Here is a 14,152-nt window from a genome sequence, read left to right on the forward strand (position 1 = left end):
CTAGTGGATGCACTGGCAATTTCATCAGCGGCCGGAATGCAGTCATCAGCCCTAGAACTTCCATTTTCTTCAGCAGCCTGATTGTCATCAGCGGTGCTGGCATGTTCTTCAGTAGGCTGCGCAGATGCTTCAGCCTAAGTAACTTCAATGCGCACAGGAGCAGCAGCACTTGAAGTGAATTTCTTCGTCAGGTTGACGAATCGGACCTTGGCGCCCTTCCAGTCAGCCTTGTAGGCTTCAAATTCTTCACTGAGCTTCTTGATTTCAGCTTGTAGTGCAAGAAGCTGCTCAGGCGAAATATTGAGGACATTGTCCTTTAGGTAGCACTGCTTCTTGTATTGCGCTTTCTTCAATGACCTTGCTTGGTCATACTTCCATTTTTCTTCTCCAATGAAAGCAGTCAAAACATGACTTTGACCAGGAGTGAGGTTCATCTCCGGCAAAGACGTGTTTGGGTCCTTGTGCCATAGATCAATGAAATCTAGGATCAACTTCAGATCCAGTAACATTGGCACATTGCTGCCTTTGGCTTTAGCGGCCTTGACCTGCCTGTCTCTGATGATTTTGGCGAGTTCTTCATCATCAGCCTCATCATCATCAGATGGCACTTGAAAGGAGACCTGCTTCTTGTGAGGACTTGGTCGAGGGCCTCGTCCAGCAGTGGCCTTTTTCTTCAGCAGAGAGGGGCCAGTTGAAGAATTTGGGGCAGCTGAGGAACTTGCAGATGCTGCTGAGGCAATTGAGATGCCAGTAGTGCTTTGACACGTGGCGAGATGCACAGGTGCAGAGGATTTAGTTTGAGCAGCTGAGGACTTTGTCGGAGGAGCTAAAGACTTGTAAGGAGGAGGAGCAGGTTGAGGAATTTGTCGTGACGGCATTGAAGAATCTGGTCGTGAGGGCGTTGAGGTTGAAGCACTTAGCTTGTAGGCAGGCTTCTTAGGCATGGACTTCTTTGGCTTGCTTGCAGAGGCCTCACCAGCATAGGTAGCAGCAGCAGAGTCTTCATTAAATTTCCTCACTGCTTCTCTTGCATGTTTGGACAGTTTGGCCTAGCGCTTTGCCCATTCATCAGGATAATCCTCACCGCGCTTGAGGATGGTGGGATCTGCCAATTGGCCAGGACCCAACGGAGGTCTTGGGCATGGAGGGTTGAGAGCGAATTTCTTCATATACTTGGGAGTAACATATCTGTACTCCCTCCATTCTCGTGCCCATCTCCTCTCTATCCTTTGTACACCTTGCACTGATTCTTGTCCTCCTTGCCAAATTTGGCCTCATCCGGAGTGCAATAATCCTTGTATATGTCATCAGGGATCTCGAAAGCAGTGTTGACCTCAGGCCTCTTTACACCCTTCTGTGGCTTCTTACCATCAACCATTTTCTTCAGCTGAGGAATATGAACAATGGAATTTTCCAAAGAAGTATGCAACTTTTCTTCGAGGAACGCTGCAAATGAGTTAAGTTGATGAGAATCTAGAGATTCAGCAGCAGACATGAGTACCTGTGAACCGAGTATAGTTGCGAGGAATTTGGAGAGGTCATATGCATTCTCAGAAGGTTTTTCAAAAAGAATAAGTTTGAGGAATTTGACCAGATGAGTCTTGAAGAATTTCACTAAGCGTTCTTTGTCTTAGGTTCCAGAGTTGTATAGATCGAAGATCCACACAATTGAGGAATCTTGAAGAAAAATTGTTGCTTAGAGAAACGAATCAAGAGCAGATGACATGTGAGGTGTTCAGTGTGTGAAGATTTGAAGAATAAACACCTTTGAAGATTTTTAAGAAAACATTTGAATAAAAGAGGGCAGTAAAAGTAACTTTTAATTACCCTGGATGAAGAACACGACGAACTGGGAAGTGTAGATGTGAAGTTCGTCAGTTCAGATCTTCCACGCCCTAACTCGGCAGAGGAAAAGAGCTACGGCGGCGGCATAGTGAAGAAATCCGCAGCCGGCGCGAGTACGGCGGCGACGAGGTCAAGGCAGTGAAGCTCTTCCTTAGCGGAGATGATGAAGTAGCGACGGCGCTAGGTTTGAGAAGCTCGAGCGGGAGTGAGAACGAGCAGAGTAAAAACGAAGTGAGGAAGGGGAGGGGTATTTATAGTCGGAGTGAAAACCTGTACGCCCGAGGAAATCGGACGAACGTGCCCCTGACCCTTCTCATTCGCTTGACATGTGTCACCCACATACTGTGAGGTGGAGATCGTGTGTGATCGTGGGTGAATAGAAAAGTATTATTGCGAGATGCGGAACAGATTGAGCGGCAAAGCCAAAAATTTGGATAAGATAAGTTAAAAGTTCCGTTCGCAATTTCTTCAGCTGACAAGGACACGGTGAAGATTTTGAACGAGTTTCAAATAGAATGCACATGAAGAATTTGTGAATATATTGGGTTTAGTTTAGTACAGAGGGGGAAGGGTCCGATCACATTCACTTAGCAGAGTAAATCAACTTGAAGAAATAGCAATAAGTGAATGCTGTAGAGGACATAAACTCATATATATATATATATATATATATATATATATATATATATATATATATATATATATATATATATATATATATCCAATGAATAAAAACGACGAAAAGAGTGAAGATAATGCAAAGTTGAAGAATTTGAACAACTGAGGAATTTCAAATATTGAGGACAAATTGAAGATTTTCAACTTTTGATGGTGCCGTATCCCACCGTATAAGAAAGCTGATTTCAGACACCGCGTACAATTGTCGTAGGGCTCTGAGAATCAATTTCTTCACACTTAGAGGGTTAGTCTTCATTGATTGAAGTGAAACGTTACTTTGTGTGTTGCGCATCAAAGTCATCAATTTTGCATAAGTGTTAGGATGAGTGTCCTTTTCAAAGAACATTCGAAGATTCTACGATATTTAGCTCACACCTAAACTTGCTAAATCTCTTCTCATCCAAGGGCATAGTGAAGATATCGGCTAGCTGTTCTTCAGTCCGTACATGCTCAATAGAGATGTCGCCCTTCAACACATGATCACGAAGAAAATGATGACGAATCTGGATGTGCTTTGTCTTCGAGTGCTGAACTGGGTTGTGAGAAATCTTGATTGCACTCTCATTGTCACAGTAGAGAGGCACATTCTTCATGTTGACGTCGTAGTCCTTGAGAGTTTGCTTCATCCACAGCAATTGAGCACAGCAAGAACCAGCAGCAATGTACTCAGCTTCAGCTATAGATAGTGATACACAGTTCTGTTTCTTCGAGGACCAGCACACCAAAGATCGTCCGAGGAAATGGCATGTGCTAGATGTTGACTTGCGGTCCACATGATCACCGGCATAGTCAGAGTCTGAATATCCAATGAGATCAAAAGCCGAGCCCTTGGGGTACCATAATCCAAGTGTTGGTGTGTGAGCTAGATATCGAAGAATATGCTTCACAGCCTTATGGTGTGATTCCTTCGGTGTAGCTTGAAATCGGGCACACATGCAAACACTAAGCATAATATCTGGCCTAGATGCACATAAATACAATAAAGAGCCAATCATGGAGCGGTATACCTTTTGATCAAAGTCGATACCATTTTCATCAGTGCATAGATGGCCACTTGTGGGCATAGGAATTTTGACCCCTTTGCAGTCTTGCATGCCGAATTTCCTCAATATATCTTTGAGGTATTTCTCCTGAGATATGAATATGCCATTGCGTTGTTGACGAATTTGAAGACCTAAAAAGAATTTCAATTCTCCCATCATAGACATTTGATATTCTTCACTCATCATATAGGCAAATTTATCACTATAACGTTGGTCAGTACAGCCAAAGATAATATCATCAACATATATTTGGCACACAAACAATTCATCATCGTAAGACTTAGTGAAAAGAGTTGGGTCGAGTGAACTGGGTTTTAAGCCTTTCTTCATGAGGAATTCCTTCAAAGTATCATACCACGCCCGAGGGGCCTGCTTGAGGCCATACAGGGCCTTATTGAGTCTGAAGATTTTGTCAGGATGTTTTGGATCTTCAAAACCTGGGGGTTGAGCAACATATACTTCTTCCTCAAGATTACCATTGAGGAATGCACTTTTCACATCCATTTGATATAAAGTGATATTATGATGGTTAGCATAAGCAAGTAATATGCGAATAGCCTCAAGTCTAGCAACAGGTGCAAAAGTTTCATCGAAATCAATTCCTTCAACCTGTGTGTAGCCTTGAGCTACAAGCCGTGTCTTATTCCTCACCACAAGGCCATTTTCCTCTTGCTTGTTGCGGTAGATCCACTTTGTGCCAATGATGTTGTGCTTGTGAGGATCTGGACGATTGACCAGTTCCCAGACGTTGTTGAGCACGAACTGATGTAATTCTTCTTGCATAGCTTGAATCCACTCAGGCTCCAGAAATGCTTCATCTACCTTAGTGGGCTCTGTGATAGAGACAAACTCAAAGTGCCCACAAAAGTTAGACAAATGTGAAGCTTTTGAGCATGTGAGAGGACCTGGTGCTTCAATGTCATCGATGATTCTCTCGATTTGCACTTCGTTTGTAACGCGAGGATGAGCGAGTTGTCGTCGAGGAATTTGATCCTCATTTTCTTCAGGACCATTTTCCTCAGCACCATTTTCTTTAGGTGCACCAGCTCGACGTTCTTCACGTTCTGGAATGAATTCTTCAGCTGATTCTTCGGTAGGAATGATATCCTCAGTAGCCTTGAACTTGATAGACTCCTCAGGTGTTGGTTCATCTATCACAGAAGGTAGGTGCTCTCTTTGCGAGCCATTAGTTTCATCGAACCGCACATCTACAGTTTCAACAACTTTGTGGAGAACAATGTTGAAGACTCTATAGGTGTGCGAGTCCTTTCCGTAACCAAGCATAAAACCTTCATGTGCTTTCGGTGAAAATTTAGAACTGTGATAAGGATCTCTAATCCAACATTTAGCACCGAAGACTTTGAAATAACTCACATTGGGCTTTTTGTCAGTGAGGAGTTCATAAGCAGTCTTCTTGAAGAATTTGTGAAGATATACTCTGTTGATGACATGGCACGCAGTATCTATTGCATCAATCCAGAAATGATGAGGCGTCTTGTATTCATCAAGCATAGTGCGAGCCATCTCAGCAAGAGTTTTGTTCTTGCGCTCCACAACGCCATTTTGCTGAGAAGTATAAGGAGCAGATAACTCATGAGAAATACCAAGTTCATCAAGATAGCCATCAAGACCGGAATTCTTGAACTCAGTCCCATTGTCACTTCTGATGTGCTTGATCTTCACACCAAAGTAGGTTGAAGCCCTCGAGGAAAATCATTTGAAGACTTCCTGCACCTCATGTTTGTAAGTGACAATGTGCACCCATGTGTAACGAGAATAATCATCAACAATAACAAAGCCATATTGAGTTGCATCATTTAAAATTGCAGAATAATGATTAGGACCAAAGAGATCCATGTGAAGCAATTCAAACGGTCGAGTGGTAGTCATGATAGTCTTCGCTGGATGTTTGGCCTTGGTCATCTTCCCAGCTTTACAGGCTCCGCATAAATGATCCTTGAGGAATTGACATTCTCAATGCCAATGACATGCTTCTTCTTCGCAAGCGTGTGCAAATTCCTCATGCCAGCATGACCAAGTCGTCGATGCCATAGCCAGCCTTCTGAAGCTTTTGCAAGTAAGCATACGGCCGGTGTGGACTTGTAGAGAAATCAACAATGTACAAGTCTCCTCTCCTAAAACCTTCGAAGACTTTGGAATTGTCAGCTTCCAAGATGACAACACAATGATATTTGCCAAAGACAACAACCATATCGAGATCACAAAGCATTGAGACAGACATGAGGTTGTATCCTAAGGAGTCGACAAGCATGACTTTGTCCATGTGTCGATCCTTTGAGATCGCAACCTTACCTAGAACCAATACCTGACTTTTGCCTTTGTCAGCGAAGATGATATGCTTCAGATGTGATGGTGATAAGGGAGCATCCATCAATAGATTCTTGTCACCAGTCATGTGATTCGTACATCCACTATCGAGGACCCACTCATTGGCTTTGGGTTGATCATCCTACAGATGAATTAGTGCAACTTACGAACTCATATACTTCATCAGTGAACAATATGACATCAATATCATCAGATCAATTTCATCAGGTAGTAGTATAGATAAAACAGTATGAGGACGTGAGAAATGAAAGTTCATTTCTTCATGATTAGCATGCGTCCTTTCAGGCAATTTTCAGGTCTCCAACAAATTCTTCAGACGTTTCAAGTATGTCTGGAGACCTGACCCTGCATAAGAGATTACTTCCTTTTCTTCACCACCCACATCTGAAGGGGTGGCAAAGAATTCATCACTCTGTGAGCTCCATATCAGAAAGGTGGCATAGAAGCCAGTCCATTTCGTTTCACATAAAAGGAGTTAGGATAAGCAAATGAATAAGCAGAGAAATTCTTTGAGGACTTATGAACATAATGGTTAGAAGAATAATGCTCATATTCATAGACCTTAGCTCTTCCCTGTGAAACATAGGGGTTAGCACGATGATGATCATATGAGGACTTTGATCCTTTTGAGGAATTCTGTCTGTATGAGGACTTGGATCCATATGAAGAGTTTGATCCATATGAAGAATTTGATCTAGGGTTCCTATTCTTCACAGGTGGTGTCATGAGGACATTCACCTGAAGCTTTCAAGGCACCTTTTGGGAACCCAGATTTTCTTCATAGGAGAACCGTTCCTGCAGTTAGTGCCAACATATCTAGCAAATACTTCACCATTCTGATTTTTGAACAGTTTGTAGTTGGAGTCAAATGACTCATCAGAAGAATGAGGAGATTCACAAGTAAAGCCAGATAAATTGGATGGATCAACTGGAGGTCCCTTTGCAGCAACTCATGAGGTTTTGGGGTACTGCTTAGGCTTCCAATATGTTCCATCAGCATTGAGTTTCCTCTCAAAGGCAATATCCTCTTTCCTAGGGTTCCTGTTGAGGATCTGCTTTTTAAGCACATCACAAAGAATCTGATGCCCTTTGAGGCTTTTGTACATGCCTGCCATGTACAGTTCCTTTAGCCCTGCATCATCAGTGATACTAGCAATGTCCCCAGATGAGGAATTAGTGATAGCAGAGACAGACGAAGAATTTGTAGCATCAGAAGCATTTCAACATTCAGGTGAAGAATTAGCAGTTTCACGTTCAATGCACTTCAAACATGGAGGAACAAATTCTTCCTGAGTAGCGCTGATTTGTTGAGCAAGCAATGAATCGCGCTCCTTCTGAAGATCTTCATAACTCACTCTTAGCTTCTCAAGATCTTGCTTTCTTTGAAGAAATTCATAAGAAAGCTTCTCGTGATTAGAGAAGAGAGTGTTATGATGACCTTGAAGATTGTCAAACTTAGACTGAAGTCTCTGAAGATTTTTAGTCAAGGTTTGGGAGCGATCCATTTCTTCACCCAACATATCATCACTCTTGTCTAGCATGTTTTGAACCTTTTTAATAGCCTTTTGTTGTTTCACAGCAACCTTAGCGAGTTTAGAGTAGCTAGGTTTTAGGTTTTCATCAGATTCATCCTCACTAGATTCAGAGCAGGGGTATTTAGTTACCTTGGCACCCTTTGCCATGAAGCAATAGGTGGGAGCATAGTCATCATTGCCTTCATCAGCCTTGTAGGTGATACCATTTTCTTCAGAGTTGAAGATGGACTTGCTGCGAATGTCGTAGCAAGAGCTAGGCTTGCCACACCAGACTCGGACTCCTCGGATGCCTCCTCTTCCTCATGTTCCTCAGATTCAGCCTCAGAGTCCATTTCCTTGCCAATGAATTCCCGAGCCTTCTTGGAGCTGCTCTTCTTGTGAGATGAAGGTTTTGAGGATTTTGGTGATGAATACTTTGAAGATTTCTTCTTCTTATTCTTCTTGGCATCATCAGAACTGTAATCCTTGTACTTCTTCTTTAACTCCTAATCCCACTGAGGACAATCTTGAATGTAGTGACCAGGCTTCTTGCATTTGTGGCATAGCCTCTTCTTGTAGTCACTGGATGAGGAATCATTACTCCTTGAGGATTTTCCAAAGCGACCATGTCTTGAGAACTTCTGAAATTTCTTCACGAGCAGTGCTAGTTCCTGGCTCAGTTCATTAGGATCGCCAAGGCTGCTGCCAGAGTCTTCATCTTCAGACTCAGAGACTGCCTTGGCTTTCAGAGCACGTGGTTTCCATAGCTCGAACCATATAGATCTCTCTTCTCAGCAAGCTGAAACTCATGAGTGTTTAGCCTCTCGAGGATATCAGCGGGATTAGGTGACTTGTAATCAGCACACTCTTGAATCATCAGTGCCAGAGTATCAAACGAACAATCAAGCGACCTCAGCAATTTCTTCACCACCTCATGGTCGGTGATGTCAGTGGCACCAAGTGCTTGAAGCTCATTTGAGATGTCAGTGAGGCGGCCGAAGGTTTGTTGAACATTTTCATTGTCGAGTCTTTTGAAGCAGTTGAAGAGATTGCGAAGAACGTCAACACGAGAGTCACGTTGAGTTGAGACTCCTTCATTTACTTTGGACAGCCTATCCGAGATAAGCTTAGCAGTTTCCAAAGCACTCACCCTTCCATATTGCCCTTTGCTCAGATGGCCACATATGAAGTTCTTCGCTTGAGAATTGAGTTGCTTGAATCTCTTCACATCAGTAGCGTTCAGAGAAGGTGTGACTGATGGAACACCATTTTCCACAACATACCAGAGATCGTTATCAATTGCCTCAAGATGCATTCACATCTTATTCTTCTAGTAGGGGTAGTCCGTCCCATCGAAGGTAGGACACCCAGAACAGACCTTGATCATACCTGTGGTCGACATAACTAAAACTCCAGGTGGTTAAACCAAAATCACACAGAACAAGGGAGTACCTTGCTCTGATACCAATTGAAAGTGCGTTATATCGACTAGAGGGGGGTGAATAGGCGATTTTTATGAATTCTTCACTAAGGAATTTGCTGGTGAGGAAATTCCTTAGTGAAGAACTACTTGCAGCAAAATAAGTACTTAGAAGTAAACATAACAGAACACAAGCATAGTCATCATGATGAAATGATGACAAGCACAGAGTACAGGAAGCGTAAACACAGGATAACACAGGATGAAGACGAACAGACTGAAGAAATTGAACTGAGGAAATTTAGAAATTCTTCAGTCAAAGTCTTCAAACATATATGAACAAGCACAACAACAAGTGAAATGAGGAAATGAAAGAGTTGATGAAATAGAACCAGTAAGCTTGGTGAATACAATGATTTGATAGACCAGTTCCAACTGCTGTCTCAGTTGTACATCTGGTTGGAGCGGCTAGGTATTTAAACCAAAGGACACACAGTCCCGGACACACAGTCCTCACCATATTCTCCTTGAGCTAAAGTCACACAAACCTCGCTCAATCACTCGTGGTAAGTCTTCAGGTGACTTCCGAACCTTCACAAACTTGGTCACTTGGCGATCCACAATTCCTCTTGGATGCTCTAGACCTTGACGCCTAACCATCTGGAAGAAGCACAGTCTTTAAAGGAAACAAGTGTCGGATCCACGCAGGATCAATCTCTTCAATGATACTCAATCACTTTGGGTTTGAAGGTGTTTGGGTTTGGGTTTTGGGTTTTCCTCACTTGATGATTTTCGCTCAAAGTCCTCGGAGGATGGGATGCTCTCAAATGACAAGTGTCAGTTTCTCTCGGAGCAGCCAAACAGCTAGTGGTTGTAGGGGGTGGCTATTTATAGCCGGGGAGCAGCTCGACATGATAAGACATAAATGCCCTTCAATGATATGACCGTTAGGTGGATAGATATTTTGGGACAGCTGGCGCGTAGCACAGCAACGGTCGGTTTGACTCTCAAATTCCTCAGGGCTATCATGTTCCTCACTGTGTAGGTAATCCGCACTGGCGAATTTCTCACTCCTCAGTCAAAACAAATTCCTCAGAGACCAGAAGAACTTTGTCTCTGTCACTGAAGAATATGACTGAACTGTATGAGATTTCCAATGGCTTCACTCGAAGGGATTGGTAGGTGTAGGACTTTGAGTTGAGCATCACATGGAAATTTTTCCTTATTATTTCCTCGACCCCCTTTAACAGTACGGTGTTTCCTATTACTCAAGAAAGAGAAAATAAAACTACGAAAACAAAAGTATTCATGCTTCATGTTCCTCGAATGAATGCTAAGTCTTCAAGGTCACACCAATTTCTTCACTTTCAAAGTCTTCAGAAAGTCTTCAGAAAACCAAAGTCTTCAGTCGAAGAACTTCATTTTTAGGGTTCGACTTTCTCTGTAAATATCAGACTCCTCATAGACTTATAGACTTGTGTACACTCACAAACGCATCAGTCCCTTAACCTATAAGTCTTCAATACACCAAAATCACTAAGGGGCACTGGATGCACTTACAAACATGCCCTTGACCCTTGCCATCCTAGCGACATGTGTCACCCACATACAGAGAGGTAGAGATTGTGTGAGATCGTGGGTGAGTTGTTTAATCACGACAGGATTTGAGCGACAAAAGCCAAAAAATTAGATATGAAAATTTTAATGTTTCGTTCGCACATTCTTCAGCTGTCAACGATACAATGAAGATTTTCAACGGGTTTCAAATAGAACACACATGAAGAATTTGTGAACAGACTGGGTTAAGTATAGCATAGAGGGGGAAAGGGTCTGATCACATTTACTTAGATGAGAAAGCAACTTGAAGAATTAGCTATAAGTATATATATATATATATATATATATATATATATATATATATATATATATATATACTATCATGTGATACTATATATATCATTTTATTATTTTAAATATGTTCATATACTATATCTAAGATATTTCAAAACAAGTTACATGAAAAAATTGCATATGAGTCCATATTTTTGTTACATTTGTGAAATATGTACATATTTGTATGTAAAAAAAAACATACTCAAAACATGATACATACTACCAAAAAATTAGTATATATACTACCTAATCATTGATATATACTATATACTATATGTACATACTCTCGGCTTCGACAGATACTACATACAACATACAAAACGTAAGTGGTGGTAACTACCACTGCTTGTAGGAAACATTTGTCCTATATATATATATATGACAAATTTTATCTACAAGCAGTGGTAGTTACCATCTAAGTGTTTGCTTGCCACGTGTCTCATTCTTTCTCCATCTTAGACGAGTTAGTGGATGTGGGAAACCCAATAGCATGGTAACTAACTAGCGTCTCATTACCATTCGGAAAAAGAACTAGCCAGAAATTACGTGCGTTAGTTTCAACAACCTTCTAGTTTGTAGGCCTTCCAAACAAACCAACTGTGTTGAATGGATAAGTGCTGTCATCTACCCATGTAAAATGCAAAAGAGACGCGTTAGTATGGCGTGTTGCCACAAATACCTTGTGCAAGAAATAACCTAAATTATATTGTATATAATTTGGAACTACTCATGTATGGTACTTGTTTTTTTTTCTAGGGATGATACTTGGTATTAGTGGAAATAGTATTATATATTATTGAGTGTGCATATAGCATGTAGTTTCTTTGCAAAAAAAGTATGCAGGTTTTTTTGGAGAACAAGAATGTAGTTGATCCTGAAAGCGATAGTATATATATATATATATATGAACTTTTTTTTCTAGGTGTACGGAGTATGTAGAATAATCTGAGATGGAGTATGGTATGTAGAATAATAATAATGAAAAGTAGTATGGAGTATGGCAGTATGTAGTATGGCTTCCGGAGTATATATACTTTGAATTGTCATTTTTAGTATGGAGTATATATATACTTTTAACTGAAACTAGTATGGAGTAGTATATGTTCAGCGTCGACCACGATACATATTACATCATGATATCTTCAAAATCATAGTGTACATGCCTATACTCTGAGGAGTTTGATGTATATCTTCCATATGAGGGAGTATGGGGTATGTAGTATATTTCAAAACAAAAATATTAAGTATGGAGTATATTGCATTCAGAAATTTTTTATCAAGTATAAAGTATGGAGTATATGGTATTAAAAAACTAAATTTGAAGTGTATATATAATAACACAGAAGAGTATGTATCCGGCCGGCGAGAATGAAGTGAAGTACATGTTAATATCTCTCTATTTATATACTGCTAATAATGCATTTGGTATTAATTTCACGGTCTAATAGGTGCATCATGCATGCATACTGCTACCGCCAGGCCGTGCAGGTTGTTTCTACCACCACAGTAGAGCAGCCACCCATCAGCCATGTGCGCTCGTCTGTCCTCGCCGTCACCGCAGAAAATCTCGCGGGTTGGTCACTGATGGGAATTTAGGTCATGTAGGATGTTGCAGTTTGCAGATGTTGTCGGTGGTAGCAGCAGTAGCAGGTGGTATAGGCCATGGTCTACCGAGTTGTCTGGCCAACATGGAAGCCATCCCTAGCCTGATTCAAACATTAGCACTTCTGTGTTGACGAATGCTTGTAGGAAAAAGAAGTCAATTAGCATCAGGGTGCATGCACAGATGTAAATGAAAGAATCATGCATGCCTGTCAATCAATTGATGAGCCATACCTTTCTGCTAGCAGGTGCACCTTTTGATTTGGTAGTGGAGATAAACGAGCTTGTTTTGGTTCCATAGGCCAGATCCAATCCTTTTTTCGTGGGATGGCATCCGGCGTCCTGATCCAAATAACTAGCGAGGAAAGAAAACGCTCAGCCGAAGCAAGTAAATCGGAAGCTAGCTTAACTAACCCACAAAGCGGGCACGAGAAATCCACTCTTTCCCTTTCCACGACCCGCTAAGAATTAAGAATTGCACAGATCATGATCCAATCGGACGGCACGGAGGACGGAGGTAACTACCACAGATGGTAGTATCTATTTTCCGTATATATATATATATATATATATATATATATATATATATATATATATATATATATATATATATATATATATCAGTGAAGAACGACGAAGAAAGACTGAGGAAATTGAAAATCTGGAGAAATTGCAAAAACTCCAATTGAAGATTTTCAACTTTGGTTAGTGGCGTAACCCACCGTATAAGAATGATGATTTTAGACACCGCATACAATTGTCGTAGGGTTCTGGGAATCAAATTCTTTGTTAATTTCTTCACACTTAGAGGGTTAGTCTTCATTAATTGAAGAAAAATGTTACTTTGTGTGTTGCACATCTAAGTCATCAACTTTGCATAAGTGTTAGGATGTGTGTCATTTTCAAAGAACATTCGAAGATTTTAAGATATTTAGCTCACACTGCAACTTGCTAAATCTCTTCTCATCCAAGGGCTTTGTGAAGATATCGGCCAACTGATCTTCAGTATTTGCGTGGTCGATGGAGATGTTGCCCTTCAACACATGGTCACGGAGGAAATGATGACGGATTTGGATGTGCTTTGTCTTCGAGTGCTGAACTGGGTTGTGAGCAATCTTGATAGCACTTTCATTGTCGCAGTAGAGTGGCACGTTCTTCACATTGATGCCATAGTCCTTGAGGGTTTCATCCATAGCAATTGAGCACCGCATGATCCAACAACAATGTACTCAACTTCAGCAGTAGAGAGTGATACATAGTTCTATTTCTTCGAGGACCAACACAAGAAGGATCATCCGAGGGAATGACATGTGCCTGATGTTTGCTACGTCTTGAGCTTGCATTGGTTTTCCCCGAAGAGGAGAGGATGATGCAGCACAGTAGCGTAAGTATTTTCCTCAGTTTTTGAGAACTAAAGTATCAATCCAGTAGGAGGTCACGCGCAAGTCCCTCGTACCTGCACAAAACGATAGCTACTCGCAACCAACGTGATTAGGGGTTGTCAATCCCTTCACGGTTACTTACGAGAGTGAGATCTGATAGAGATAATATTTTTGGTATTTGTGGTATAAAGATGCAAAGTAAAAAGTAAAAGCAAAGCAAGTAAATAAAGTGATGGAGTTTGATATGATGAGAATAGACCCGGGGGCCATAGGTTTCACTAGTGGCTTCTCTCAAGAGCATAAATATTCTATGGTGGGTGAACAAATTACTATTGAGCAATTGATAGAATTGAGCATAGTTATGAGTATATCTAGGCGATGATCATGTATATAGGCATCACGTCCAAAACAAGTAGATCGAAACGA

This window comes from Triticum dicoccoides, chromosome 2B, assembly GCF_002162155.2.
Source record: "Triticum dicoccoides isolate Atlit2015 ecotype Zavitan chromosome 2B, WEW_v2.0, whole genome shotgun sequence".
Lineage (NCBI taxonomy): Eukaryota > Viridiplantae > Streptophyta > Magnoliopsida > Poales > Poaceae > Triticum > Triticum dicoccoides.